General features: G+C 45.8%; 1 pseudogene; it reads right to left on the reverse strand.

Moving 5' to 3' along the window:
- LOC144120816 (nose resistant to fluoxetine protein 6-like) lies at positions 1-23,123 on the reverse strand (annotated as a pseudogene).

The following is a 23,123-nucleotide window of genomic DNA, read 5'->3' on the forward strand; positions in this document are numbered from 1 at the left end:
ATACGTGTCATCTTTTGTACGTTTTGTATTTATCTATGTATCTTTCATATCCCTTGCATCACCTTGTTTTTTTCCTCCGTTTAGATATGCCGTGTATGAACAGGTCAAAAAGGTTTCTGCATAAGTTCTATAAACACACCAACAACCGAAATGAAGGCAAAACGAACTATTTACACATTTGAGCACCTAGACAGACAACATGCCCTCAAAAATTCACTGTGATCACGGTGGCACCGGGTGCAGTGTCCTTTTCGCTAAATTCACTTTCACATGCGCTGTTGACGTAGCCGTTGAGGTTACGTCCGTTGATAGCGTTTTTCGTGACGTCAGGGAAGCCGTTCATGCACTCATGCATGGGCAGCGCCACGTCCCATGTTTTGCCGGCGGCGTCTCCGCTGGAGACTTGGATGGCTTTGAGTTCCTGATTTTCGTCCTTAATTTTGGAGTTGTCACTCATGATCGATTTCTTGGGTATGATTTTGGTTAATAATGCATTGTCCAGACAGGCCACGGGGCACTGGATGAAGATGTAGACGATGGAACCCACTACATAGGACATGAAGGCCTGGGATAGGTACGCTTGAGCCTGCAAACATAAAAAATGGCTGAGGATAGCAGCGTGTTTGGACACCGAGCTGCAGTTACTCTGCGTTTCCGCTGCCGCGTCAGCGACTAACAACGGGCTGTCCCACATTTGAACGCCGGATCAAGAGGCCACTTATCAAACACAAAGGAAGCACTGGTTAAAGATCCCTAACGTGTAATCAAGTTAGTAAAGAATCCTTTCATTGCAGTTTCGTCTGTGAAAGTTAGCCGATCTTTGTGGCGTTGGACGATATGCTTGTGCTTGTTTCGGGATTCAAGCGACGCATGCGAGTCAGACGCGTTTCATTCACGTACCTGCAGGAATGGCTGCTGACTGATGTTCTCTCGGCTGAGGATGGCGTTGCAGCCCATCAGGGTGACGTGCACGAGGTAGGCGGAGAAGGAGAGCCTTCCCAGGGGTTACATATTGGCTAGGCGAGGAGGTTGTTGACGAAGCCGCCGTGGCCCGTCGCACACGCGTACATGACCCAGGAGGCGCCCAAGCTCCAGGAGGCGCGGTGGAGGCCCGCGTAGAAGGCCGACTCCAGCCTCTCCGGCTGCCGGCCATCGAACCAGGTGCGCACTCCCAGCAGCGCGGCCAGGGATGCGGTGGCGGCCAGAGCCCATGCGGCGCCCTGGATGAGCCTTGACAGCTGGTTTTGCCGCACGGCAAGGCAACCGAAGGTCATGCCGACGAACAGGGAAGCCGCATGCGTGTATGCCTTGATGTAGATGTTGATGATACTCCTGCGCAGTTCACAGAGGTAGAAGGTATAATGGCATGCCCTCATCCTCTATAGAGACGATCTAGCAAACGTTAAAGGCCACTAATGATAGGTACCCAGGTACACTGAAAGACGGAAACCAAGGGAGCGAGACTCTGTGAAGCTCCCGCTACTCCAGAATGTGAAATTAGGAAGAAAAAGAAGCCCCTCAACCCACATCTCGTGCTTTTCTTCTTTTAAGGGCATGATCGACACACGAATGCAACCAATGCGATCAGGTATACTCATTGCAGTCGGGGGCAAGTTCAGAATTTGTTTCACGTTCTAGACGTTTCCGTTCTAGCTATGCCGATCGTGCAGAGTTTATACCTTTTGTGAGCACTTGACGTTTTTATGCTACACCCCGTGCACGCCCTTCAGGGCCATGACGGTTTCCACAGCATTTCACGCCTGCTTCTTTGTACAAGCCCCAATCTGACGACGATGCTTTCTGTTCATGCTTACGGACAGACGCATATGAAGCTGTACGCATATCATTTGCCATGCATACACTGTACTCAAGGAGCTTGCATTGCTCCTCCTCTGCGTCGTCGTTACCATAGCCCCACCAGTATCATGCTCATTCTCGCTCCGCCCCTTTTGTTCCAACTACTAAGAATCTTATAAACGCCCACTTTTTCAAAGACTTACGTCGTGTTCTCAAAACAAGCCTGCACGTGTACTGCCAGAATGACTTACTGGACGTCTGCAGTAAAGACAATGTTGAATTGTGTGTAGTTTTTGACGTAGACTTGTATGCCCGCCGTCAGGCAAGCAGCAGCTACGGAAGCTCCCGTAAGCCACCAAGCTACCTTAGGCCACCTGAAAAATGCACATGAAAGAAACGTTTCTTCACATTTCTCTTTCACTCATAACTGAACGTGCGCAGACAAACTCAGAGGAAAACGCCAAGGGATCGAAAAGAGAAGAGCTTAACTGAATGTAGTTGATGCGCCAGGCTTTATGGTTTTTCTTTTACGCCGGTTGGCAGCGTAGACCGTAGGTAATGCCAATATTTAGGGCATGTTGAAGGAACTGAGCGACAAAAAGGCTTTCACGCTGATACTACACAATAATGACATTCTTGCGTATGATTCAGCGGCTCCGTTTGCTTTACGCTTATGTAGACGATTATCCATTGCCTGTTACGACTAAACATGACAGCACACTTCAATTTCAAACAGATTATAAGCTTCGGAATACACCTCACATTGATTCAAAAGAAGATAGGCTGCTATTTGAAATAGATCAAAATAGCAACACGTCAGCTCTAATGCTTACACTGTCTCTTTGGCAAAGATGGAAAATGAGTCACTCGATGTAAATAGCAGTTTATCTCATGCAAGCAAAGTCTCCCATAGCAGTGACAACGCGAGAAATAATGTTCACCTGGGGAAGATGGCAACCATGACTATAGTGCTGTGAATTGCAATCTGGTATTCCATGGAGATGTACCAGTAGTGTGGCATACACTGCAATCCAGAGAATAAACCATGAGCAGCTCATAAAATACCTTCTGACAAGCGAGATACACAAAATACAAATGTTTCAGTTACACGCTGCAGTTAAGATTTACGGTTTATGGTTTATGAGGGTTTAACGTCCCAAAGTGGCTCAGGCTTTGAGAGATTTCGTAGTGAAGTACTCGGGAAATTTCGACCACCTGGGGTTCCTTAACGTGCGCTGACATCGCACAGTAACCAGGTCTCAAGAATTTCGCATCCATCGAAAGTGGACCGCCGCGGCCGGGATCCAACCGGACGCTTTCAGGTCAGCAGCCGAGCACCATAACCACTGAGCTACTGCGGCGGGCTGAAGTTAAGTTTTTGCATTGTTTAATGGGAGAAAAAAAAATGTAATCGTTCGTCAACGAACGAACAACGTACACTTTTATTCTTGCTCTATAGGTAACGGCTTCAGGGGCATTAGACAGCAGAGTGATGTAAGTTTACATCGGTGCATTCTTATACGTGCCTGCACGTGTGGGGTCTTTGAATCTAAAGTTTATGGCAATAATAATAATGCGACAGCCCACACTGCCATAGAAAGAGACTTAAATCCCGAACACAACAAAGCGCAGTACGGGGTCTGTCAGCGTGCCCGTTAAATGGCCACACACGTCACAGCCTCCCAATTATCGTTTCAAGTAGGAAAATCGAACTTCTGCACAAGCAGCTGAACGCGCTTCAACGCGAAGACTCACCAGGTCCTTGTAGTCGTCCATGTAGTTCTGGCTCATGGTGAATGTCTTCCAACAGTTCTTGTCGCAGGGCTTCATCAAAAGCGGCCAGTAGTCGTGCAGCGGGGGTCCGTCCACGATGGCCGGTATGAGGTACACGAATCCCAGCAACGCAGCCATCGGCACCATCAGTCTGTGCAGATGCAGTGGATGCATGCGTTATAGCCTACCCGAGCGCGCGTACAGGTGCGAGCAGCTATGGAGATAGCTTGGGCGTGACGTCATAGGCGCCGTGAAAGTGGACCATGCTTCCTCAGTACACGTTGGCGTAGTTGGCACTAAGAGGATTAGAAGAGCGCGCAGCCTTACACCGTGGTCTGGATCCGCCAACATGGCTGCTGCTGTGATGTCGGTGCAAGCTATGCAGAGGTTATCCCGAAACTCAGGAACGCCTCAAACGGAAACTGAGAAACAGACCAACTAAGAAAGAGTGTGGCTGCTACAGAATGACCCTTGGGCGATATGGATAAAGGCGGCGCAAGTGAAGAGTGCTTGTGTATAGGTCCTCTGTGCTGATTGCGCTAGTGGCATTTGCAGGATCAACAGTGTACTTCTCAGGAAACGAGTACCACGATGTCTACCGACAGAGTTATCAGCGCCAATAACCAGCTTTGAAACACGAACTACCTGTGGGTGTGTAACTACATACAGCAGTGCCGTTATAAGTTCGGAACATCAACGGCCATCGGCTGTTCACAGTCACCATTTCGTAAAAAAAATAACAAAGACGATTTCTGGCGTGAAATCGCGTGCGTTTGTTGCCTTTTTATTGCTCCTTTCTCTGTAAGCAGTTCTAACCCAAGCTTTCGATACGCAAGAGGCTCGCTGCAACAGAAAGGAGGTAAATAGCTCTGTGTGTGTAGCCGGAAGAAACAATAAGTCGTCGTAGTTTTCTTGCAGCCCCGTCACTTGGACAATGCGCCGTCACTTGGACAATGAGCTTCGTGAACATAAAGAAGTGAACATATTCTTTCTGATGGGAGAAAACACAGGAAGGATATGGAGAGAGGTTAAGTACGCAGTCTTTTCTTCGCATTGATCTTCTGTCAAAAACTCTACTTATATATACCCTTTATTTTCGTTCAGTAAAACACGTCACAAATCGAAGCTCGTAGTTGAAGCCGTGCAGTGTAAATCATTCTATCTAAACTATGTATCGGCACAATACACGGCGGCATTCCTTCCCATTCCGGCTCACCTGATATAGCGTCTCACGAGCGGCATGATGTAGAGCAATACCGGCGAAACGTCCCTCCCCAGGAAGCCGGAAATGAATGCGCTGCAAAAGTTTGATTTTGGTGCAGATGAATCCTCTCTCGTTTATTCAAGCGGTGCTCATGAAGAAAACAGACTTAGGATAGAAGAGAAAAACATATGAGGGTCACTGTGGAAAGTCCGGTTAGCATTTAGATTGGGTATGATAATTTACGTAAGGAGCTTATTTTTATATTAGTGCTGTTTTAGGTCAATTTAACCAATAAACTGGATATGTCATGGAACTGCAAGAGGAGAATAATGATAGGAATTTTTGTTCCCCAATATTCAGTGGTTGAGTAGAGAATCACATTTTCAACTTTCGATTCCTGTGCTCTCTAATGATTCTCTTTTCCCGGTGATAGTTTTCAATCGGGAAATTCGAGTGGCAGGAGCAGAAGGGTATGTCTCCGCGCGGTCATTTTCACTGCCTGTTTTACAACAAGCGTGGAATTAACGATATAAACAAACTTTTTTCTCTCGCAGTCGTGCGCGATTCCTCTCTTATCAGCCAAACGCTGAGCCTGGAACCATTTGGGTAGAGTTGCTACAGTGCTGGTCGAAGTGCTATCCGTCTACTGTCGCCATCAGTCCCAGTTCAAGCGCTGCTATAGCCCCCTCATCCGTTAAACCGTTATCCGCTAAAGCAACGACATTGCGATACTTACGTTATGGCGAGAAATGTCTCCAAAGCCATGAAGGAGTTCAAATGGACAGTAAGCAAGATGTTCTTTTGTACCCGACGCATAAGGCGAATCGTGTTAGCTGAACGGAAAGGAAAAATCGTAAATATACAAATATTTAATGTCATCCTGAGTCATTGCTGAGGTCTGCTGACTGGACTACCCGCGCTCGATTTTGCATTAATTCTGGCATACATCCGACCAAACTAAATCGTAACTATCGTGTTAAGTTCATGCTGTGATATCGTTGTATGTGGTACATGAGTTTCGACGTCCCGAAGCTCCACGCGGGTTATGAGAAGCGCTATAATAAAGGACTCCGAATTAAATTCGACTGCTTGGGGGTCTTTTACATACGCGTTTAGCGCACAGCACTCGAGCGTACTTTGCATTTCGCCTTTGTCGAAATGAGACCGCGTTTCGGTTCCACGAGGCTGCACTCGTCAGCTAGACACCACATCCACCGAGCCGCCGCGGCAGGTTGCCTTCCAGCATTTCGGTTCCACGAGGCTGCACTCGTCAGCTAGACGCCACATCCACCGAGCCGCCGCGGCAGGTTGCCTTCCAGCATTCTGGCGCCCCTTCCACTTTTTCTCCCGCTTAGGTTTCGCGCCAGCACCCTGGAGCGTCCTTGATACTCACAGCTGGCGTGAAGGTCTCGAAGCATGTGGCTGTGTCCCAGCACCACCCACGTGGCCGAGAAGACCCGCACGCCGTGGATGAATCCGAGCTTGTTTGAGTAGTCTCCCCAGTTGGGCATCTCCATCAGCTTCTTGAAGGCCCTCCACAGGGAGACAGACTGCACGGCTTCGTGCACGAAGCCTGCGAAATGGCGCCAGCGATGTTCACAGCGGCGACAGAGACAAAGCGATCGGACATCATCGCGTTGCCGAATCACACAACGCGTCGTGAGGTTTGCTGGAAGCTGTTCGATTATTCTTGTCTCCCAACATTGTGAAAGCACTTTCCTTGAGGCTTCAACGCTCTGATAGAGTCCCAGGCTGTTGTTTGTGGCCGGATACGATACAACCTTTTACTCTAGCCCCGAAGGTTTTCTTTGTACGCTAGGATACCTCCATTGTCCGCCTTACTCTGCTTTATTTACTTTTTTTGCCAGAATAATTGTGCTGTAGGTACAACTGTGGTTTGTACATTGAAGCGATAATTCAAGTTGACGAATGTGCCTATGAGTACACAGGCGACTGCAGCCGACGCAGCGCTGGCTATCGGAATTACACAATACCTTTCGGGCGACAAGGAGCGCCGCAACACACAGACACTATGTGTGCGTGTGTGTGCATTGGTGTGCGCGTGCGTGGAGTTTGTAGATACTGCGCTCGCGACCGGAGAGCGAAGAAATGAACTTGACAAGACTTGCTACTTCGGCTTATTATGTATACATAGTTCCGCAGGAAGGAATGGCACGCCAAGAATAGTTAACGTTGGAAGAAAAACACCCGCGCATGTTGTGTTCTTATTCCAAAGTCCAGTTTTTGTTGAGCCATTCGTTCGAGCGAAGGCACGCGACCGAAAAACTTTCTTACCTGTGAAGGCGTTGTATTTCGTCAACTTGTCTTCTGCCGCCACCACCGTCCTATAGATGTCGTATGCAGTTCCGAAGAGGATGAAAGCCGTCCACAGCAGAAATATGCACCTGCAAAAAGTGCGTAAAAAAGAAGTGTCTTAGGTTGTGCGTAAGGGCAGTGCAACATTCGTAGAGCCCACAACCACTAAGAGGCGAGTTACTTACAAAAACTGGTTACACGACTCGCATTCGCACAAAAGCGAAACAGAAACGACAACAAAACAGGGTCTGAACATTTTGAGTCGACGAAAGTTTACGCAAGTGACAAGAGAGAATACGTATGGGCCCACAAAAGTTTCTGGAACGCCAAAAGCGCGCAAGACTTGGATTACCTCGCTACGTACAGGCACAACCAATCATCGATGCATGTCTCGCAAGGAAGTGCGGAGCACGTTTCTTCAATTAGTGGCTACGCGCTTAGACTGGTCAGGAATTAAGCTTTGTTGTAATTTTCTTCTTCCGAACGCTCTTGTGGGCACCGGCACGTTTTGGCTGTAATTGCCGAGGTGTTGACCAGAAGACAAGCACACTGATATGAGAGGAATGCACTCGCATATTCACTAACTGCTGCTGCCTGCAGTACCATCCACACTTGGTTTAGTGGTCGAGACTTTTTAGAGTAGATTGGTCGTGGGCAGACTGCGAAACTGCCATAATGGAAGCAATGCGCTCAATCACAGCGCAGTAAATGAGTCAAGAGTGAACTGAAAGCAATCGGTATTTGAGGGAGAGAAAGGAAATCCAAGGAAATCCATACACATGGAATAATACACGTACCCACACATAGGAAAAGGAAGCACGATTGTGTTTGCCAAAAGGAGAAACATTTAAATAAATAAATAAATAAATAAATAAATAAATAACTAAATAAATAAATAAATAAATAAATAAATAAATAAATAATGCCTCCGAGGCCGACGAAACGGGGCTTGTGGCGGTGGAGCATAAAAGGGTGGGCTGCTACGGTAGGCGGCAAGGGTGGGAGAGCGACGTGTACTGGTGACTGCTTCAGCATAGGTGAGCGGTGCTGCCACAGGCAGAAGTGGGCGGCTGGACAGGAGAACTGCAGCGACCTGCTCCTGAATAGCACGGCGGATAGTGGGCGTGAGGGATGCCGCCTGGTGGAGAGTAGGGCAGAGGAGGTCGAGAATGTGATGTAGCAGAGAAAGCTGGCGAGCGACTTCTCGGACGAAGTCTTCGACGTGCTGCATGAACAGGGACTGTTCAGAAGACGATACATTATGAGCCAAGCCAGCAAGACCCTCCGCCGGCGCGCCGGACTGGCGCGTAGAACCGCGTTGCTTTCGTAGTCCGTCGTAGCATTGGCACAATTTGGATGACGATAGTGACGGAGCTGGGGTTCTTCGCCAGGAGCATCTGAAAAGCGTAATCGGCGATCCCTTTAAGGATGCGATTGACTTTATCAGTTTCGGTCATGGACGGGTTGACACGCTTGCACAAGTCAACGACATCCTTGATATAACTAGTGAATGCCTCTGGCGGTAGCTGAGGTCGAGCACGAAGACGTTGCTCGGCGCGAAGTTTCCGGACGGCGAGGCGGCCGAAAACGTCGACGAAGCTCGTCTTAAAGGACGACCAGGTGGGAAGGTTGGCTTCATGGTTGCGAAACCATAGGTTGCCAACGTCCGTGGGGTAGAAGAGGACGTTGATCAGTTTAACGGAATCGTCCCACCGATTGTAACTGCAGACACGCTCGTAGGAGGCCAGCCAATCGATGACGTCCTGGTCGTTGGTGCCACTAAGGAGTGAAGGCTCACGCTGGCGCGGCAAGCCGGAACAGGGGATGGTGGTAGGGATGGGCTGCGATGGTTCGCTTGGACTTCCCGACGAGAAGCGTTCCGCTTTGAAGTTCCAGGATGAGGAGCAGGACGGGAACCGCGACACACCCACGAAGTGTAGAGGTGTTTACTAGAAGTGCCGGTTAGTGTGTGTTGGTCGAGCAGCGACGCGATGGACACACTCACAGGCATAACTCGAAATCCCAGCTGCACTTCGTCTACATCTTCGCTGCGCTGCTTGAACTGCTGCCGGTCGGTCCCATTACAATATAAATAAATAAATAAATAAATAAATAAATAAATAAATAAATAAATAAATAAATAAATAAATAATAAAAAATAGAAATAAATAAACATACAAACAAACAAATAAATACATAAATAAACGAATATATAGGCGTCGGAAGGCTTGCATATTCCTCATTTTTTACCCAATCAGGGTTTGGCGTTGGTCCAGCTTGACTGGCCGGTCAATATAGCAAAAGCAGCCTTGATATTAACCTTGAGATCACCCACTACTGCATGGAAGAAATGGAGACGCGGGTGTCCGATATGCAAACACGAGAACATTGAAGCCGATATTCATCACTTACTGTGGGACTGTCCAGCTCTCAAGCCTACAAGGATCCGGCACCTCAAGGTAGCGGGTCTTTCACCAAGCAACCCTGCTTCATACACTGCCTGGATGTAGGGACCGTACCATCGTTCTCCACTGGACTTCATCAAATCAGCTAGCCTTTTTCCATACATTTAATTACGGATTCATATTTAGTCACACATTCACCCATAATTGATACCCTGTGGCAATAAACTTCGTTTTAGAAAAATGGAGACGCCAGTTGTAAGAGTTCGTGGTATGAGAAGCTGTGCCTCGGTTAGAACATGGGAATACTGTAAGGTCAGCTGACTTGTGGTACTGACTTGTGACTGACTTGTGACTTGTGGCACTGCGTCAACTGTTGTTCACTCGCTGACAGAGATCCGTTCCGAACACTTAAGGTCAGAAAAGACTATGCCAAGAGTGGGTTTCTTTTTATTCATTTTAATAAAAAAATCTCCCAGCGTGCGCTGGGAATTATAATGTCTACAAATAGTCTGCACTGTTTCTAGCTTTTCTCTCGTTCTCTTTGCCAAGAGGTGCATTATGATATACACTGCCAAAAAGCAGCTGTTCACGACAGGCATCTGCTTACTTAACTGGACGGAACCTGGCCCTGTTCGCTGCTGCATGACCTATTGACTCTGCTGTAGCGATTAAAAATCGACTGTAGAAATTAAAGTCAACAGGGGATTAGAATAAGTATTCTAATTGATGTGAATTAATGGGTCATTTCTGCAAGTCGATCACTGGTCCTAGTACAGTTTAAAAAAAAAGGTGTGCGAGTGTATCTTCGCTAGTCCAAACTCAGAGATCCGTTTTTTGGTACAGAAATCTTAGCGAGGCGTAGATGTATACGACACCTGTCACGACATGGGAACAATAAATGCGCCCTTATGACGAAGAATAGAGCTTAGCAATTTCAACTGTTTTTGTTTTTTTTTCTTACCGCCTATTCCGTACGTATTATCATGGTGATTATCACGGTACGTATTATCACGGTGGAGGCGAGGTTGCAGTTCTCTTCAAATAGGGCACGTATTCACGTGGATGGCGAGGTTTTTCTGAAGAGTGATGTGCAGCCACTTTAGCAGGGACACACTTCTCAATTAACTTTTTAATTAGCGCAGTCTGGTCGTTACGGCCAACGGCGAGGTCGCAGCTGCTGTGAAGATGATGTGAAATTGGTTTTTGAAATGAAGAAAACGTCGTTCTCCAAAACCATGCAGCGCGAGGAAATCTGGTTATTTTTTGCCCGAAATCGTAATCGTAGCCCATGATGAGTGCTGGAAGTTCGGTGCAAAAGCAGTGTTCTCTGGTGACGTGATGTAATTCGTACGGCGCCCGATTCGAGCCGCCTCCGCTATTGTACCGCGGCATGCATTTTGTCATTCACTTAATAATAATAATAACTAGTGTTGGGGGAAAGGAAATGGCGCAGTATCTGTCTCATATATCGTAGGACACCTGAACCGCGCCGTATGGGAAGGGATAAGAGAGAAGTGAAAGAAGAAAGGAAGAAATAGGTGCCGTAGTGGAGGGCTCCGGAATAATTTCGACCACCTGGGGATCTTTAACGTGCACCGACATCGCACAGCACACGGGCTCCTTGGCGTTTTTCCTCCATAAAAACGCAGCCGCCGCGGTCGTGTTCGAACCCGGGAACTCCGGCTCAGTAGTCGAGCGCCCTAACCACTGAGCCACCGCGGCGGGTCATCATCATCATCATTCACTTCGTCGCTTACAAAAACGACGGCAGCGAAGTAGGGAAAATAGAAGAAGGATAGGAGATATAGTTGAAAGAAGGAGAGCATCGAAAGGTGGCTCGTGCGCCACAGACAGTCTGTGTGCCAAAGACAACAGTCCGTCCGGTAATCTGTTAGCCTCATATACCAAGAAATTCTGGACAAGCGCAATTTTCCAACAGGAAGTTAACTTCTCGGTTATAAACACTTATGCCCCGACGTTTTCTCTTATCATAAATTGCTCCATGACAATCAATACACCCACAGAACACTACTTGGGAAGCTCGTACTTTTCTGCTATTTATTGTCAAAGGCGTCCCTTATTGGATTTCAATGGCAATCACTACTCGGCGCCAGCGCAGGAAAAACTTTAAAAGCAAGATTTTGCTACGGCTCAGGACGTCTCACCGTTCCCGCCAATATGTTCATAACAGTATCTTATAATACTCCACAGTTGCCTCACAAATAAAAGTGTTGTCCAAGAAAGCTCGACTTGGGGTGGCCGTTGAAGTCTATGTCCTCACATCGCGCCAGAATTGAAATGGACTGTGCAGAGGGAAGCAGTGAATGCGATAGCGGCACCACGCTGCGGCGAAATTCGACTGGAAGCTTTGCTCAGTTTTATGCAGAATCACCGCGCGTTGGCCCGCGCGCCCGATGATAGTATATCGGCCAAGGAAAGGCGGGCGCTACGCGTGCGGCTGGCAAAGGATTTTAATTGGAGGCACATGGGAGAGTGTTGTGTTGTGTTGGGTTTTATGGCACATAGGCAGCTAAAGCCATCATGCGCCTAGCTCAAGGTATACAATTGGTTGTCTGTAGAATGTTTAGGAATATAAAAAATTGTTGATGGTGTAGATGGCCTAAAAATATTGAACTGCCTTGTAATAACAGCGAAGAAGAAATCTGGAAATAGCTAATGGTAAAAGCCGCAAAGAAGGTCAGGTAGCCTCAGCAGCTATCCTTGGCTGAGCAAGGATCCTGAGGTTCCCAACCAATGAAATAAAAAGCCTCAGCCTTCTTCTTAGGAATTAAAAATTGGCTGATATGTATCCTGTACTAAAGCAAACCAGTGGTTCAAGGTGTACAGTTTTTCAAGTACCCCTGCTTCTTTTAGAAAGCTAAAAACGGAATGTATGTTAACAATGGCATTATCACTTAAGAGCAGTGCTGGATGAATAGGATTGCATTCATTATAAAATTGAGTAAAATACTTTTTTCTTAGTGTTTCGAGTTGCAGACATGAAAATAAAATGTGATTAATCGTAAGATCATCTCCGCATTCGCAAATAGGTTTGTCTTGTTTTGTTAGCAGGAAGTTGTGTGTAAGGTGCGTGTGAACTATCCGGAGACGGCATAAAATCACTTCCTTAAAACGTTCCTGGTGCACGCATGATTTAAATTCACCTAAGACTGGCCTTACCAAGTGTAGTTTATTACTCACTTCGCCGTTCCATTCCGACTGCCATTTGTCTTTTAATTTACGCTGTACTAAGTTTATGGAATCCTTAAAAGGTATTTTTACTTGTTTATTTTCTTCCCACGAGCTTCAGCAGTGAAGAAATCTGCCCTCTCGTTGCCTCTTATTCCGACACGACTGGGAACCCAGCAGAATTTTATGTTTTGTCCTCGAGTTGTGGCTGTTACTATCTTGTGTATGATGTCACCAAAAATCGGAGTAACTGCATTTCTAGGGTGCAAAGCTGTAAGCATACTGAGGGAGTCTGTGTAAATAATACTGTTGGTAAGGTTCTCGTTTTGTATTTTTTCTACGGCCGCACAGACTGCGTAACATTCTGCAGTGAAGATGGATGAGCACTGTGGAAGTCGTACTGTTTTCTCCGACTTCCCTCGGACCACTGCGCTCCCTACGTAAGCGTCTGTTTTTGAACCATCTGTATAAAACTGCGTAAAATTTCTGTATTTTTCTTCGAGTGAAAGGAATTCTTGTACTATATGTTGTTGTGGAGTTTGTTTTTTATGAAACTGCGTACGAGTGAGATGACAGATTGCAGGAAAATTGCACAATGCAGGCAGTGGATCTCGTCTCCGAGCAATGTCAGGTAATGCATCTAGTACGCCGAGGTTTTGGCACATCTCTTCAAAACGCAGGAGGACTGGCCTGATAGCGAGCGGTTTGTTGTTAAACAATGTTATAGATGGGTACTTTGTGACTATTGGGTAACATAGGTGTTTGGACAGTGAACGAATTTTTTAAATGTATGAGCATGTGAGCATGGTTCTTCTATCTGTAAGCGACGGTTCGTTGATTTCTACATATAGGCTATTTATGGGTGACGTTCTGTAAGCACTAGAGGAAAGACGCAAACCTAAATTGTGTATTGGATCTAGTCGTTTCAGGTAGGAAGGTAAAATACATCCATAGTCCAAGGTGGAGCGTACCACTCAGCGATAAATTTGTAAAAGACATGTCCTGTCAGCACCCCAACGTTTACGTGACAGTACTTTGAGTATATTTAGGGATCCGGAGGCTTTCTTTTTCAGTGCGTTTATATGAGGCTGTCAAAAGTTATCCCTAGAAATTTATGCCCATTTTTGACGGGTATCTGTGTTCCGTTCATATGTATAAATGGGTCGGCTTGTATGCCTCGTTTCAGCGAGAAAAGAATGGCTACTGTTTTCTGTGTGGAGAACTGGAAACCTTTCTGATCTGCCCATTTCACTAGTTTAAGCATTGTCAACTGTGTTTGTTTCTTGCATGTTGCTACGTTTGAGGATGTGCAGGCTATTTGAAGATCGTCAACGTGCACTGAATACAGGATGGATTTTGGGATTATTTTACTTATCGAATTCATTTTTATAATAAACAATGTCGTGCTTAAAATACACCCCTGAGGAACCCCGTTCTCTTGAACGAAGCTCCTAGACAGGGTTGATCCCAGGCGTACTTGAAATGAACGGTCCAAAAGGAAGTCAGTGAGGCAGTTTAACATCCATCCGCGGATACCTAGGTTGCCCAGGTCGCGGAGGATCCCATACCTCCAGGTTGTATCATACGCTTTCTCCATATCCCCCCCAAAAAAAACGGCAAGACAGTGCTGTTTGTGTATAAAAGCTTCTCTTATTCTGTTTTCGAGGTGAACTAAATGGTCTGTTTTTGAGCATACCTTTTTATAACCGCATTGATGGACATCAAGAAGTTCGTGGGATTCAAGGACAAATGTTAATCTTATATTAAGGACACTTTCGAAAGATTTTGCGAGACAGCTTGTGAGGGCTGTCGGCCTATAGCTACTTGGGGAAGTTGGTGGTTTTCCAGGTTTCAGGAATGGTACTATAATGGCTTTCTTTCACTCTTTAGGTATTTTTCCTTCCGTGTATATTTAGTTAAAGAAATTCAAGAGTGCCTATATGGCAGGCTGGGAAAGATGGGCAAGCATTTCAGAGTGTATCTGATCGGGTCCTTGAGCAGTTTTTTTGTCGGCAGACAGTACAGCATTGATTTCTTGGAGAGTGATTAAATTGTTGTATTGTTGGTTTGCACCTCCACTTGTTGGAAGTCTTTGTTTTTAGGCAATACTTTTGTATTTCAGGAAGGACTGCGTATAGTGAGATGGACTAGAAACTGCAGCGAAGTGTTCGCCCAGAATGTCTGCCTGTTCCCCTATGCTTGTTTGTATGCTAGGTTTTGTCAAAAGAGGTATCATGAACGGTGAGAAGTTGCCATATAATTTCCGAACCTGTTCCCACATTTTCTTTTATGTTATTTGACAACTTATAGATGAAAGTTAACACTGCCATGAAGCTTTCTCGGCACTGCGACGGACGTACCGAGCTTTTGCTCTTGCCTTTTTAAAGCGTACGAGGATCTCATGTGTACGGTACCTGCGAAATTTGCCCCAAGCTCTGTTTTGTTGTTTTTTTGCTTCCTTGCATTCCCTTGTCCACCAAACTTTGTTTTTTTGCCGCATCACTCCTGAAGACAGAGGAATAGCTAGGTGTGCGGCATTAATTATACAATTCGTGAACATTTCGTTTATTTCTTCGATGCTGAGGTTTTCTAAAACTATATCTTCTAAATTGGCTTGTGCTCTAACAATTTCCCAGTCTGCTAAATGCATCTTCCAACGTCGTGGTTTAGTTGGGATGATTTCTGGCGCAGATGTAAAACTGATTACTGCAGGAAGGTGATCGCTGCCATATGGGTTGTCGATAACGTCCTATTTAAAATCGTTAAAAGCTGATGAAGAACTAAAAGACAAATCTAAACAGCTCATATTGCCCGAGGTTGAAGAGCAGTATGTGGCCTTTTCCGTGCTTAAAATACATATATTGTTTGTAAGAATAAAATCTTCGATTGTTTGCCCCCTAGACTCGCAGCGCTCGCTTCTCCAAAAAAGGGAGTGAGCGTTAAAATCCCCAACTACCGGATATGGCTCTAGAAGTTCATCTATCAGTTTTTGTAGGTAATGGACTCTTAATGCAAAGTGTGGAGGAATGTACACGGAACAGATTGTTAGTGTTTTGTAGCTGACGATGCTGACTGCTACCGCCTCAAGTTTTGGTTTGAGCTTGATTTCTAGAGCAGGGACGCCGCGCTGAACAACAATCGTGACGCCTCCCGAGAGTCGATTTTCCTGCTCTCGATCACGTATAAAAGTTTTTTAATGTTTTAGGATATGCACATGTTGTGGACCAAGATTCGTCTCCTGAAGACAAAACTATGGGTAACGTTCACCATAAATTATGTGTTATGTCACTAATTCCGCGTAAGTCCTCTGCAATTCCACTGAATTAAAAAAAAACCATGTTAATGTTTTTGAGAGGAAATGAAGGGGAATTTAAGTATGTGGTGGGCCCGTTATGAGGGGCCTGTCTTTTTTCCGCTCAAGAGAGCTGTTCCACCTCTGTAATGGAGGCGGAGTGGGTGTTGTATCCATAATCTCAACCGAGGTGCTGGAGGACGGCGGAAGGGCCGCGGTTGTGTTAGTTTCAGGCCTCTCCCGACGGGGGGAGGTCCTGCGGGATGCCGATCCATGCACCGGCGCTCCCTACTTTGAGAGTGGCAGAGCAGCCTTCGCTGTCCCTGCCTGGGGCGTGGATGGCCCTGCCATAGGCTCTGTGAAAGCGGCCTCGGCAGGTGCCGTAGTGCTGTGTGGTGCTACGCCCCCGCGCATCACATCAGCGAAGTTGGGTTTTGCTTTGAAAGAGAATGTGTTGGTAAAAGCAAAACGCCTCCTTGCTTCTTTGAATGAAATGTTTTCTTTTGTCTTTATGGTTATTATTTCTTTTTCTTTTTTCCAGGACGGACACGCCCTGGAGTACGGAGCATGGTCTCTTTCGCAGTTTGCGCAGCGCAATGCTACGTCACATTCCTCAGAATGGTGATCTTTCGAAGGGCATTTCGCGCAGGTTTTGCAGCCCCGGCAACTTTGTGAGCCGTGGCCAAACTTTTGACAGTTGAAACATCGGCGGGGATTGGGTATATTATGTCTGACATTGACTTTTAAGTATTCAACTTCGATCGTTTCGCGCAAGGTTCTGGTGTTAAATGTGAGGACATTGTGTTTGGTATCTATTTCTTTGTTATCCCTGCGGATCTTGATTCGGTGAACGTTGATTACATTCTGGTCGGTGAGCCCTTCGAGCATTTCGGCTTCTGTGAGATGGATAAGTCAGATTCAGAGATTACACCTCGGGCTGTGTTAAGAGATCGGCGGAGGGTTAAAGAGACAGAGATGTACCCTATAGACACAATGTGTGAGAGTTTGGAACACTAGATGCTGTCGCGCAGTTCAAGAAGTAAGTCGCCGCTGGCCATTTTTGAGACCTTGTAGCCAGGGCCCAAGGTATCGGTTAAGCATTTTGACACAAAGATTGGGGATATTATTCTTGCCTGTATTCCGTCACTTTCACCGTGGATTACGTGGAACTTTGAAAATGTTTGTCTCTTTTTTGAAAAGAAATCAGCTGCTTTGTTCCGCCCTCTTTTTAGAGAGCGATCAGGTTTAGATAAGGGGGGAGCCATAAAAAAAATTTCTTTTTTGGTCATGGTGCCAGCCACCCAACACGCAGTCGAACAAGGGGACGGGACAGGAACTTGAAAGCAAGTCGTGCCCCCGCCAGCTGTACATCTCAACTATAACCAAATATGACACAACTCAGGGTAGTTGGTCACACAAGGTTAACCCTCGCTGCCAGGAAAAAAGGAAAAACCAAGAAGTGAGTAGGATATAGGAGAGTTGTGAGACAGAAACAGGAAAGTGAAAGATAGAGGGGAGGATAGGAAAAGGCGACTGCCGATTCCCCCCGGTTGGGTCAGGCCGCAGGTGCCGTCTACAGGAAGCTGGGGCCAAAGTGGTGTGTTGCCTCCGCCGAGGGGCCTTAAGGGTCCAAACGCTCGGCATCGGCTCAACTACCAGGATCCCCTTTTCCTCGGACACGGCGATGCCACGCACGGCTAGGCGCGGGTGCGCGAGTCCGTGGTGATGCACTGTTCACCATCATCCCTTTGCGGGGATGTGCCTGCGGATGCTCGGGAACCCGTGGTGTTGCCATTTACCAAAGCCTGCAAGCTGCAGACGCCACCCTGCGGGGAGCACATGGGAGAGGCTTTGCCCTGCAATGGGCGTAGTCAGGCTGATGTTGATGATGATGACTGGTCGTCTGATGGAAGTTAACACCACAATGTTTAAACAAAATTTGCCACGCAGAGCCCAGTGATTCATTTGCTATAAGGCAACCGTTACGCAGCTGCGGCACCAACAGACAGCTCCTTTTAATGCAGCAACATTCCTAGTAAGAGAGAAAGGTTTAACGCCTGGAAAGATGAACATAAAACCTGGAAAAAATGTCTTCACATATGCTACTCAATCTTCCGGAACGGGACGAATACAGAGCTGGAGGGTGATGCAACATTACAAACAGCTTCATGCAGTGTTCGAAACACTTGGTTTATACGCTTCATGCAAGTTATCTTAATGTGCACATACACAGGCATTATCTAGTGCATGTGGCACATTAAGCATGAACATGTCTCAGGGTGAGGCGAAGGAACCAAAGGAGAATAAAAACCACTGTGAAGTTGCAGGCATCACAATTAAGAAGGAAGAACAGTAACACGACAAGAAAAGCACAAGCATGACAGCATCAAGATAACACACAAAGGACACAAGAAATGCAAGGCTAACGTGGCCCTCAGAACAATCTTTCAGGGAGGCAGCATCACACGCAGGCAGTGGTATTCTGGCAAAAGGTTCATTAATGCTGAATGTTAACGCTGGATGTGAAATGATTTTGGCAAGCCCAGTGCACTCCATGAGGAATGTACAACAGGCTTCATCAACGTTTGTTGCCTGATGTGCAAGTGTATAACCTTCCCTGTGTACACTTCTCATCACATACATATTAGGGCCATTGTTGGTTCTTTTCAAGTGGTGTATCATAATGCGGTTAGGCAACATTTACACCATACACTGATGCAATGAAGACCCTGTGATGGCACTAATGTGCACTGCAGGAGAGTAATGCTCCAATGAATCGCATTCACAGTCAAATTAGTTTCCTTTACTGTGCATTAACATAAACAACCAAAACTCTGTATGCACACTAAAACATGACGTCTACAGTTCAATGAAGGCCACCATACCATCAGTAGGCGTTGAAATGTTGGCAAAAGTCTGGAAGGACACTGAGGACAAGTCGAAGTTGCTCTGTAACAATTCATTACCCCAAAGTTGCTCTGTAACAATATATTACCACATTCCAATAAGAAAGGGCCTGCTTGTAATTAGAACAAAGCTCGTGTACAGCTCATAGATTTTTTGATCAAAGAAACACTTGAAGTGCGCAAGATTACCGTGGTGAACTGCATTGGCAAGAAGGCTATTACAGTCCTTGACTATGTGAAAAAAAAATGGAACACCTAAGATGCACAGTGGTGTGTCAACATGGGTGTGTTTTTCAGCACGATTAAGTCACTTTGAAACATGGTAAGCAAGTCATGAACAGAAAGTATTCATCACGAATATAATGGTACAACAGGTTGCAAAATGAGGAAATTGGAGCCATTGCTCGTGCATAACATTTAGGCTTCCTGAAAAATTACCTTCTTGTACAACTTTGTTGGCTATTTTCGCTTCAAGTTCAAGGAGAAGCATGAAAGCAATCCAAGACAGGTGGAAATAGGCTGCTATCTTGTTTTGAACTGTCAGACAAAATTTTTTCTTTGTGATTACTACCAGGTATTATCTTTACTGCTGCGTGGAATGCGATGGCATCGTAATTAGTGCTAAGATGTTATTGGGCAATATGTACCACCAGAAAAGAAAGGTATGGAAAGCCTGCACACACCACTGTCAAGGAGAGGTTTATAACAGGACATCATTAAAGCTGCCGTTCAGCAGAAACCCAGCGTTATCCAACCGGCATTGTGTCAAAAAACTGCACCACGCATGCATGTATGGAACAAAAGTAACTGAAAACAGCATTTGTAATTTAAATCAAATTTCAGCACATGTCTCAAACTACTTCGCCTTAATAAAGTAATAGATTTTACATACAAAAAATCTGATTAAATTTCAGTCTGGCTTCAAAGACGCTCGGGTCACCAGCCAGGCACACACTACCGACTAGATCAAGCAGGCACATTGACAGTACTTAGGTACAAAAATGGAGGGGGGGGGGGGGGCGTGATGTGTGCGTGCTGTTGGCTTCATTTGAAGCTTAGTAATGTAATTACTGCAGTTAACTAGAGATGTGCCAGTCAGTGAGAAACCAGTTATAGTAATATCATGTAGGCGAACTGCAGTGTGCAAGAGTTCAAAAACAACAATGTCGAACCTGTGTTAAGATAATTGTGATACATGTGCGAGCATGAATGGAGAACAGCGACTGTGTGTGTGAAGAGAAACCACTGCAAGGATCCATTAAAACTGTCGCATAATGCCTCAAATGGTGAGCTTAAGTGTCCTCCAACTGTATTGGAGGACACTTAACAAGTTGATATGTCTTTTAGGTGTTGCAACTTGTCCGAGTAAGGTGTGTTTTGCATGTACATTGAGTGGAAGCCTGTATTGCCAAAATAATTTATTTTCATCACCGTCCTTAATGAATCCTAGAATTCTTTATGCAGCCTAATGCAGACACATTACCTAGTGCAACATTACATATTGAACAATACGCCTCGTGTTAAAAAGATAAGAATTTTTGGACAGACCCTCCTTTCATAAACATTCAACCGTGGACACGCACATTATTGTTGCCTAATTTGCAAAGAGGAGTACCCAGAAGTCACCTTTGCTAAACAAAAAAGTGGAAGCACGTACACTGACGATCCAGTCACAATAAGGGTGTAGAGGGTAAACAGGTTGTCTGGGATTTTTCTTAAAGCCACCGAACATCCCCAATTTACATGAAGCAAAGTGCTAACGGCTGAGTCAATGAAAGTGGGATCGAACACAGTTTGACTGGGAGGTTGATAGCCCAGAGCACAAAATTATGCTGGAAAAAGAAAAAGATCTTGGACCTGGGAAGACCACCTGAGTAACCCAGAAAGATGAATAACAAAGTTTACTACTACTACTACTATTACTGTCAATTTCCAGCTGGATTACTGAACTGGATCATACCCTTCCAGCTGCAAAATGACATTTGGAGCTTTATTGTTGAAATTACGTCCAGCTGCATAATTTACACTTACAGTTACCGTCAACTGAATTAATGTAGAATTTGAAGCTTTTCGTCAGGGGTACAAATTTCAGTTCGAAGATGGCAATGGCTAGCCTGACAAAACTCTGCCCAAGCCTTCCATTTTCATCTCGAAGATAATGACCATGAAACAATCGGTTGACTTTTCCGTCAAGAAAAACAGTTAATTGCGGTATAATCACATGCAGCATGGGAAAGAGCCAGTCGAAAGCAAGCACACAGAGGCAACCAAATGCCATGAAGCAAAGCATGTTGCAATCTTACCATACAAACAGTGCCATACAAGATGTGTTGCACCCTGGAGAGATGCTGTAAATGACTGCAGACGCAGCAACCATGCTGTATGTTGAGCAAGTTGTGAACTGCTGGCTCTCCACAAACGCCAAAATAAACAGCAAAGCACTGATGAAAGCATGTCCAGTCAACACTATGATGCTAGAAGGCAAACATTTTGGTGTCCTCCTGTCTCACTGAAGCACCAAATAAAATGTGCGTTGTGTACAAACAGAACACGTAAGGAGGCAATACAAGGAATGGCATATCTTCAAAATCACCAGCGCATGTGTTGAAGCACACACTCAGCAAGTTGGCCGATGGTAGGCGGAAAGCACTTGGGAAACTTCGTGACTTTGTAACAATACACCCTGTCTCGCTGATGTTGATTAAATACTACACAATTACTCGCTTCACAACACCTTCGCCCTAGCACGCGCACGCTTGGTTGCTCGAGATCTTGCGGTTTAGGCGGCATCCTTCCAGATCGCCATTCAGGAGGCGTCTGGCAAGACTGCCAGGGAAACGCTCCTCTCTAACGATGGTGGCGCCACTCAATCACGTCTCACGCATGCGCAGTAGGCTGAAGCGCAGGTATTAAGCACTATTATTGCTAATTAACTAATTACTATTTAACTGTGAGGACTCCAGCCTGATTACGAGGAGAAATGTGAAAGCATGCGTTTTGAGGAAAGGTTTTTGAGGGAAGGACAAGTAGCTCTCATCCACGGTAAAACAGAGCGGAAAAACACAAGCATGGAACAAACACGCATTATCACACCGTCTGAAAAAAGTTAGGCGAAAATTTCAAATTGATGTTGTATTTTCGTCTCGCAGAAAATTAAGCAACATTTTCTGAGCTGTGCAGCGGAAGCGAGAGTCCCTACTAGGAAGGAGGATTGGTGTTGGTTGTACCACAGCACACGTAGAGAGGAGGGTAGAGTGCGTTGAAGGTGTATACAAGATCCCCCTTTCATGCGGTGGATGGTATGCTGGCCAGACTGGGCGATGTCTCAACGAACGCCTGAGGGAGAATCACAATTCTTTGAACAGGGCAGCTGGTTCGAATTTGGCGCTGCACTGCAGTCAACCTAAGCACACATGCGCCCCATTGCTTCATCAGACATTCATCATCTTCAAACATAAGAATCAGATAGTAAAGGAACTAGTAGAGGCATATCACATTGACAAGGGGAGTGCAGCATGCATTAGCAAGCCCTTATTATCACTGGCTAACCGCGAAATCACCTTTTGGAGCATGCATTTGTAGAAATGTAGATTTAAGATGTTCAGTGATGACGCATTACTTCTTCAATATTTTTTTTCTGATTAGTGTTTCGCGGGAATAGTATATGTACACATGTGCTTAATAAACCACCAGTTGAAAGTCAGCGCTCGTGTCGTCGTGTTTGTTCGGTCCTCGTGTTTTCCCGCGCTGTTTTACCATGGATAGTAGTAATCAACCTGCCCAGCTTTCACTACTTCTAAGTAGCTCTCACATCTCTCGAAATCTCGGTGGACACCTTAACCACTTTTGATTTTAGCTATGGTGTGACACTTTTATGCAAACATCACCGATCGCGAGTCATGAGCCTAAAAAGGCTTTCGCCTTGAAACTATTCTCTGTAGTCATGAATACCACTAATAAATTGAAGGCCAAAAACATGGTCGTGTTTATAGAACAGCAACAAAATGAAGAACACTTCACCAGCTTCTTAGCAGTATGCTGTCAAACTTGAAAGAGAGAAAATGCGCATTGATTGCTTGTGGCATAGCTACATGTGAAAACCATGGCAGTGAGTGCGATTCCCACACTCAGCTGATCCCACAATTCCTGCCTGTCAGGTAGCACCCAAATGATGCTGTGTTCTCCTCCTTGTTGTAGATGTTGATGCTCCTGTTATTGTCACCACTCACCGGTGGTGTCAT

The sequence above is a fragment of the Amblyomma americanum genome, chromosome 1 (assembly GCF_052857255.1).
Source record: "Amblyomma americanum isolate KBUSLIRL-KWMA chromosome 1, ASM5285725v1, whole genome shotgun sequence".
In the NCBI taxonomy this organism is placed as follows: domain Eukaryota; kingdom Metazoa; phylum Arthropoda; class Arachnida; order Ixodida; family Ixodidae; genus Amblyomma; species Amblyomma americanum.